Below are 9,473 nucleotides of genomic sequence, written 5' to 3' on the forward strand. Positions count from 1 at the left end.
TGATTCATACTACTTACGGGTTCTTTCCCTCAGTTGCAATGGGGTATAAGATTGCTGAGACCCCTGCCAATGCAATATACCTTCCAGTATCGTCTCTGACATTGGACTATTTGGACCTGCGTATTGTGGACCAGAATAATCAACTCGTTGACTTTCATGGGGAGGAAATCATTGTGCGATTACATTTAAGGCAGGATGGTCATACAGCATAAAACAAGTGCACACCATCCACAGCTCGTCACTTCGCTACCGAACCGCAAAGTGATAACATGTGCGAATTACGAGTTTCTTAAATCAGTTGGCTTGAAACCTCGCAATACGTCCTCACTCAGTATAACCAGTCCAGTAGAGTATGACGATAGAATTATACGTCAGGAATACTCTCATAAACCTTATGCTTCAACCACATTTACCAAGAATGATGAAATTAGGAATGTCACCCAGCACCAAGACGCACTGACACTTCCATGCAAGAGTTTCATATATCTAGAGGGGTCATTAAAGAAAATCGACAACAGTGATACAGTGGTATCCAAGCTTACACGTAACACTTTAGCATTCCTGTTCCAAGAGATATGCTATGAACTCAATGGATCTGAGGTCGACCGTACACACAATGTCGGCATAACATCAACCCATAAAACATACGTCTCTGTATCACCCGCAGATTTGCATGGTTTAGAAAATGTGGGGTGGTTCATAGACGATCCGGAGGATAGAACAGTAGCAGAGTACAAGAGATTTACTGTATGCATACCTCAAATGCTTATGGGCTACTTTGAGAACATGAGACATATTATAATATGGAAAATGCCTTACATCAACGTCTCATACGAGGAGCATTTGAAGCTTTTGAAAGTCCTGAATTCCGGTACATTTCTATCACTGACATTTCGCTTGTGGGAGGTTTCCGAGTACCCAGTGTTACCGAGTGCGAGCGTACAAACATGGGCTATTAAAACCTCGTCGCAGTTAGAGACACCTAGATTCATCATACTTGCTTTTCAGACTGATAGAAGAGGTAATATAGCAAATTAATCCATCGTGTTTGACAACTGCAAGTTAACTAATGCCAAAGACTACCTGACTTCAGAATTCTACCCATCTGACAATTTAAACCTACTGTGGAATGAAAATTTATACTGTCTAGCATATGACACGTATGCTAGGTTTCATGATTCATGCTATTAAACTGCTGAAGGACAAGGAGGAGAGTGTCTACTCAGTCCACAGAAGTTCAAGGAGCTTTCACCGATCATCATAATAGACTGCTCGAAACAGAATGAGATAATTATGTGTGGACCTATAGATGTGCGAATTGAATTTCAATCTTCGACAAATTTCCCAGAAAACACTGCCACATATGCTCTAGTTCTACATGACCGTGTGATAAACTACTGCCCACTCACTGGTGTTGTGCAACGAGCTGTATAAATGAATAGGTGGTGCACCATACCTAGAGCATTTCACAATGGCATCTCAAGGTGTGAACATCATTGCGGACGCTCAGAGTTTCTATGATGGTGAGTATAGACAGTTCATATTTAAAGATGTTGCATTTGTAGTGCACACACAAGATGCAGGAATAATAGAGACATTCTTAGCAAACATTGCATCACTGATGTCTTTCAAGTATGTGAAGTGTGATAAGACATGGAAGAGTGCAAAGTGGTAAACACATTTCTACCATGGAGTTCACTGGGATGATCCTGGCATACCCTATAAAGATATGGTGATGGCGCTTAAATTATTCAATCACCCGGATACCATCATTTACATAAAGTGGAAGGAGAAAATCTCATGGATGCGTCGATTGCTGAGATTCGAGACCTGGAATTCTATGGGTGTCCTTCTCTCCATCGACTTAAGAAGAAGAAGAAGATGTGTAAAAATAGGGCTGCTGTGTCTTCTTATGAAAATGTAAAATTACTTTTAAGTTGGACAAGAAATAAGTGAATTTTTACATCACAACCTCTGTGTTCCTTTTTCTCAACACTGTTCCCGCTGTGACATTTTTAACCACGTGCTATGTCTGTGGCTTTCTTCAAGCACACGGGACTTAATTTTAGACATGTCTGCTATATATCTTTGAAGCAGACAAGGTCACGTGCCTCATGCTCCCATAACCCAATTTGTGCTGCACGATAGGTGTAATTCCGTGTAAACATTCTATATATTTTGTCATCTCCCACTTAAGCTTCACCTCCTTAATAGCACTCATCTTCAGCAAAACTAATGTCATTTGAGACAAGCACAGCCCTTATATATACATATACATACATAATGCAATATAGGTTTTTCTGTAAATAATGGCCAGCCGTAGTGGCCGAGAGGTTCTAGGCGCTTCAGTCTGGAACCGCGCTGCTGCCATGTTAGCAGGTTCGAATCCTGCCTCAGGCATGGATGTGTGTAATGTCCTTATGTTAGTTAGGTTTAAGTAGTTCTAAGTCTAGGGGACTGATGTCCTCAGATGTTAAGTACCATAGTGCTTAGAGGCATTTGAACCATTTTTTTGTAAATAACAACAACAAAGATGTATGATGACTAATTTTTTCTTCGTTTATTCAGTTCACACAAATACAATATAGTTATTGTGGTATAATATAATTATTAAGGCATAAATTGACTCTGCTATTCCAATGCAGAAATACTTTGACTTACATGCTACAACACTAACACTGGTAGGAAATTTTTTTTCTATAAATCTACGCTAAAAACTAATGTAGAGATACTTTCTTTACTACTACAACTAAATTCAACAGCCCCAGTATCATAGCTTTTACAATAATTCTGACGAACTGCACACACTTAGAATCTAATTTCAACAGTCCGCAATACCAAAGTTTTTTTTTATTATTTTTTTTTACAAAGATTCTGATGCACTGTGACCTATAGACACTTAGAAACTATTCTGACTTGGATGGCAGGCGGCAGGCGAAAAACTTAAAAGCTATTCTATTTACAACATGCACATGGTGCTTGGTTCAAATGGCTCTGAGCACTATGCAACTTAACATCTGAGGTCATCAGTTCCCTAGACTTAGAACTACTTAAACCTAACTAGCCTAAATATATCACACACATCCATGCCCGAGGCAGGATTCGAACCTGTGACCATAGCAGCAGCGCGGTTCCGGACTGAAGCGCCTAGAACCACTTGACTATAGCGGCCAGCCCCGTCAACACAAATAACCCTTTTATCGTCATGAGGCGACAGACCGATTTTAGATTGCAGCACAGTGTACACCTCATGTCCTCTCTATTAAACACTGGTCTGCCATACCATATGCACTGGTTGCGGTGCAGCACCTCGAACACCACTGCACGGGCACCACAAATAGTTTTCCATAGTGAGGTCTCTCGATGCCATACATCGCACACCCTTAGCATGCCTCTGGGTGGTACCTTCCAATGTGTGGCACAGATACATTTTTGAGCGTTGACCTACAAACTATACAATCGGCAATCCATTTGCCTCATCCTTCATAAGACTTATTACCTTTTTGTTCTGTAGGATAATACCAAAAGGATTATAGGCCGTGTATGAGGACGTGCCGAATTCATTACCATGGCATCTAATTACTTCATATGGATCGCAGTTCTTCACCCAATGGATGAAGCTATCTGTATCCATCTAAAGTAATTTAGGATCTATGAAATGAGTTTTCGCAAAATCATAACGAAAGCGGTGCATGTGGAGTTTGGATAGGTCTACTATGCACATCCCCACATAAATAGGTTATATAAACTCTATTGCCGTCTTCCCCATCTCCACAACAACAAAGTTGTTATTGAATATGGTGGCCCACTTAAAATTTGGTCTGGCAATGCATTTTCTTACACCATAACGCCCGTCCCATTATCCATGTAAGGCCGCGCGTACTCTCCTAAAGTTGAAATATTGAATTCCCCCAGACATTCACGGCATGCTCGTACTCTGCATCCGTTATGGCATCGCCTGTAAGATTGCTGGAGAATGCAGTTATGTTAGGTAGCCTGGTTTCGTTGAGTTTCGCCATACTATCCACATACTCATATCAGAAAACCCCCTTTCTAGTCACAAGTTGAAACTGTGACTCTTCAAGCTTTCCCAGCGGATGTGTTGTAAACAGTCTTCACAGGTTTGCCGCCGGATCACGTTGTGCAAATTCCACAATTCTGAGAAACTGTCCGACATCTTCAGGTGGGTCAACCTTGCTGGTGGCTAGGTACGACTGATGGTATCCACACATCGACAAGCCGTTTATAGAACAAGCGCGCGAAGAATGCCCAGCCGCGGAAATCGCGGATGCGTAATGATTTGCCATATTCAAACTCCCTCTGCCGAAAATCGCAGAGCAGCTCTCCCGCGCTCTCTGGATGTCTTCATACGAAGGAAAGCAGATGGAACCTTGAGACAGAGCGTCTACCGCAAGCCAACGCATCCAATATCTGCAGGCCACAAGCTGCCATCATCCTGCACATTGCGATAGTGCATTACGTACGTTAGTTCATATAGCACATGTGGTATCTGATATTGAGAGCCCGTCGAGTGAAATACAACATTTGAAGACAGTGTTCCGAAAAAACGCTTATTCTGAGAAACAGATACGTAATGCATTCAGGCCCAGGCAAGTAAAATCTATGGAGCAGAATGAAGGTACGAAGACACCCACCACTTTGACCTTTTTGCCCTATTTTGGTGCCATATCGTCAAGAATCGGAAGAGTCCTCGGAAGATATGGAATTAAGTGTGTTTTACAACCATCTGCAAAACTGAGATACCTGTTGGGTTCGGTTAAGGATGACCTTGGCCTGAGGAAATGTGGTGTGTACAAGATTCCTTGTCGGTATGGTGCAGCGTATATAGGCCAGACATGCTGCACAGTACCAGAACGCTGCGATGAACATTATTGTCATACACGCCTTCGTCAACCGGAAACGTCGGCAATTGCGGAACACTGAAAACAGGACATCGTATGATTTATGAAAAGAGGGAAGTCTTATCCCCGGCATCACCTTTATGGGATTGCGTCATTAAGGAAGCAATACATATCCTACAGCCGATAATCTCATCAACAAGGATACGGGATTTCACCTGAGCACAGCCTGGAACTCTGCATTGGCTGCTATTAAATCTCAACGCGAAGATCAAGATTCTTCGATTGCAGACCCGTCATAACATTGGCTTAGTACGGCCGTTGGTGAGTAACGTCTGGCCGCACTGTTGACAAAGTCAGCGTACAGCGTACGCGCGGGAGAGCTGCTCTGCGATTTTCGGCAGAGGGAGTTTGAATATGGCAAATCATTACGCATCCGCGATTTCCGCGGCTGGGCATTCTTCGCGCGCTTGTTCTATAAACGGCTTGTCGATGTATGGATACCATCAGTCGTACCTAGCCACCAGCAAGGTTGACCCACCTGAAAATGTCGGACAGTTTCTCAGAATTGTGGAATTTGCACAACGTGATCCGGCGGCAAACCTGTGAAGACTATTTACAACAAGTTGAAACTGTTCCTCGTCAGGAAATGCAGCTCGAGTGGTATGCATATCCCCCTGAGGTAGAGTTTCAACGAGCTTCTGGAGTGGCGCCTGCATAAAACGTAGCGTATCAAGGAAGCGGAGCGTAATTCTTGGGGTCATTCGTTTGGAGAATGAAATGTATTTCTCGATGCTCTCAGGCAGGACACTGCCCTGACTGTTCTCCAAGTCGAAATCAGCCAAGTGCTCAACTAGAAAGTGAACGTCATGCCCACTTAAATTGTGGAAGAAAATAGGTATGTGTCTTGGTAGCTGGTACTTCAAATTGCACGCCTTGTGAGCTGCGCCATGAGCTTCCCCGTATGATTCAACCACGTTATTATACAAATCTTCATTCTCCTTCGATCTGGTCATGGGAACTTTGCCCCTGTAAAGCTTATCAAGCTCCCGCGAAAATTTTTCGAGCTCAGTGAGCAGCCAAACCGCAGGATTATCCCCGACGTAAGATTTGTAGCGGTTAAGAGCAGAATCATAGGATGATACAATTTGGTATGCTGGCACATATGGTACGTGTTTTTCCGTAAATGTAGTACGTGAGGTTGTAGGGTCACCTTCACAGCGGATCACGGGAGCAAGGAGGGATTCAAAGGCAGCGTACACTACAAACGGACATCGCTCCTTGTGGTGAACATTCTGGAACTTTATGAATTTGTTTTCCTCATTAGGCATAATAACACGTTCCGGATCCTTGGAAATGCAGTCTACTAGATGTGCTGCCAATAACTTGTCTGAGGAGAAATAATTCAGACACCTTAAGCAAATATGCTGCTTATGTTCATGTTTTTCATCTGGGTAGAAAGGAGTCGTGACATGTCTTTGATCCAAACATCGTGATAATTATTATCTTCAGAGAAGATCAGCATGTTTACATGCAGCTCACACTCACTAGCAATTTTTGAGAAATGGAGGAGGCCGACGACAATATGCTTATCTTGCTCATCTGACTTGCTTTTCTTCTCCAGGACATAAACATGAACCGATGTTCTGGTATTCTGCGCCTCAAATTTAGGTATGTCCTGGATCTTGACGTGGAAATCGATACCATCAAAGTTATAACACCCACGAATATCATCACCTACACAGTATGTACTGGGACGCTCAGGATGATCTCTGTAATTGTAGTTTCTTTCGCAAGCCAGGATTGACCACGCAACACAAGCCTGATCTTTTCTATTTTCAACATTAATGCAAGCCCTCTTGTTAACTACATCTTTAGGGAGCTTGATGTAGCTTGACCCTCCACTTACTGGATCGTAGACATGTGTATGGATGTTCAGATGTAGTATGCGGCTGAGTGCTTTAGCTGAGCCTCTGACTTCCATCTCAGGAAACTGGGCCAGTATAGCACTCAAGATGGATTTACGAAACCACTCAGCGATTGATGTGCTCCGCGTTATCACGCGATTTTCCCCCCAAAGATAATGAAGAGTTGTCTCTTCAACACCAGACTAAACTTTAGGGGGGGGAGGGGGAAGGGGGAGGTGCGATAGTTCGATGCAAAGCAGCACACTGCATTTAACGGCAGGATACTGCGGATCATTGACTACCTTAAGGAGCCCCGTTCCCATAATAAGAAGGCACAGCCTTAGAAAACCAACAGGGCTGCGATACCCTCCTACCGGACTCTCCATCCTGGTGAAGGAGATTCGCTTCTCCAAAGTGTCTGCAATCACCAAGTACTCTCACTGTGGCATGGTATCACTGACGTCAGAGCGACGCTGAGGCCGCCGCGGCCGGAGCAGGGTCGGGGACGGGAGCAGCGGCGCTGGCGCCGCTTTGATGAGAAAGACGTTTTAGTCGCCACCAGTATGCGCGCCACACCGTGTTGACATGCGACCGTTGTGGAAGAAGAGATAAAATAAATAACAGTTAAGTACATTGTTTACTGCTGCTGGCGCGGTGAAAGAAAGAATTCTGACGATCACATGGTTATAAGCAGAATGAGTAATTACCTTTTTCGCTCTGTTGATCAGGTGACTCCACTGCACCCTCAAAAAAGTCGTCATAATTATCACGTAGTAGAGAGAGATCTGAACGCCTTTGTCGGTCCTCGTCTGTCTTACCTAGAACAACAAAAACAACAAACAAGATATATAAACCGATTTGTTACAGAAAAAATCTTCCAATATTACTATAACTACTACTAGAGGCAAATATTTTTTTTTTTTTAGCTTACAAGTAGGCTGCTTGTACATTTCATTAATTGCTGGAGGCTATTCCTGCATCAGGTGATGAACAGCCTCCAGCTGCCTGTCCAGCAAATCCAAGTCCTCTAGAGCTCTTCCTGTAACAGGACGAGACACAATTTTATTTGTTTTGAATGTTTAGTTACACTGAGAGATCACACATGGCTATTTTTCTCTATACCCACGTGGGTGGTGTTGTCGGTTATCTACAGCTGTGGGCTGTTCCTCGTAGCATTGCTGCTGCTGTAGTAGGTAATTGTTTTCAGCCCCCAGCTCCGCCTCCAGCTCAATTTGCATTTGCTTCAAGTGATCTAGAACAAAAAGAAGTATAAAATAAGAAAATTTTGAATCGCTACGATACAAGAACAAATTACAATGAAAATTCTACTCACAAGGCAATTCTGGCTGTGAACCGTACACAGGAGGCTGGACTTCCAGAGTCTGTTGTGGTCCAGCCCCCTCCTCCCTCTCTCCGACGGAATTAATAACGCGAATTTAACATACACACGAAAATTTACACTCAAACTAGAAATTGTTTGCTGAATTAGTTATCCTGTCTCCAAAACTCTAAGCCTCTTCCCGCTACACTCTGAGTTGTTACTTCAGCTACCCCGCTTCATCTTCTGGAGAGTAAAGAGCTTGTAAACACACACAGAGACGATGGAGCGCACTACAAGGCGGACAGGAGCGGACTGAGGCCGATGGAGGTTCGTTGTGGTTTTAAATATAGACTGAGGCGACCAATGAGAGAGATTCATTTGAATCTACAGCCAATGAGAAGCTTTTATCGAACATCACTGTTTCTGGAAGGGCTTCATGCGACCATCGTCTCATCTCTCTCTCTCTCTCTCTCTCTCTCTGAGTAACAAGAATACTTTTATGATTAACTATATTTTCGCAAGCATGGATATTACGATTTCTGGGAAGGGTAACACGTGATGCCTCGTTAGGACCATCAGGAAGAATACAATCGGTGTTATTCTGAGCTATTTTCGCGAACAGGTCCTGTTAGAATCGCGAGGAGGGAAGGCAGGCAATTGGATTTCTATAGCGCGATCTGTGACCTCAGTATCCAAAGGTTTCACTCCCATGGGCTAGACGCGTCTCGTATGTCCCGTTAGGATTGCGACAGAGAGAAAGCGTTCAAACAGATTTCTGTAGGGCAAGCTGTAACGTCAGTATCCACAGGTATCGCGTCAGTAACAATAAACATAATCACGTGCGGCCCAGAGGATGACATGGAGCTTATTTAGATAGACATGTGACATCAATATAACACTCGAAGAACTTTAACTGTAGATGTGACTTTTACATGCTGTCAACAGCGGCGTGATCCGCCATTTTTCAACTCTCCAGAGCCCCATCTTGGAATACATCATGGGAGGGGCGATGGTGCCCTCTGGTGGCAGTCCTGTATATTAGGTTAGTTGGACTCCGGACCTTGTGGCGAACATACTGGATGGAGGTACTGCCTCTAATTGTTTAAATAAAGACATACATCCAGCACAGGCTGAGCCTTTTTCCCGTCATCCCCCCCCCCAGACCGCCATCTTGGATTACGTCATGGGAGGGTGTGACGGTGCCCTCTGGTGACAGTACTGTATACTAGGTTAGTTGGACTCCAGACCCCATGCCCAAAACTCTTGATTGTGGTACTGACTAAATGTTTAAATAAAGACTGAAAATATAAACACGCCTAGCACAGGCTGAGACTTTTCCTGCCAGTTCCTAGGAAGAGATGGTGGTCAGGTGACTTAGGCTAGTGA

The sequence above is a fragment of the Schistocerca piceifrons genome, chromosome 5 (genome assembly GCF_021461385.2).
Source record: "Schistocerca piceifrons isolate TAMUIC-IGC-003096 chromosome 5, iqSchPice1.1, whole genome shotgun sequence".
NCBI lineage: Eukaryota > Metazoa > Arthropoda > Insecta > Orthoptera > Acrididae > Schistocerca > Schistocerca piceifrons.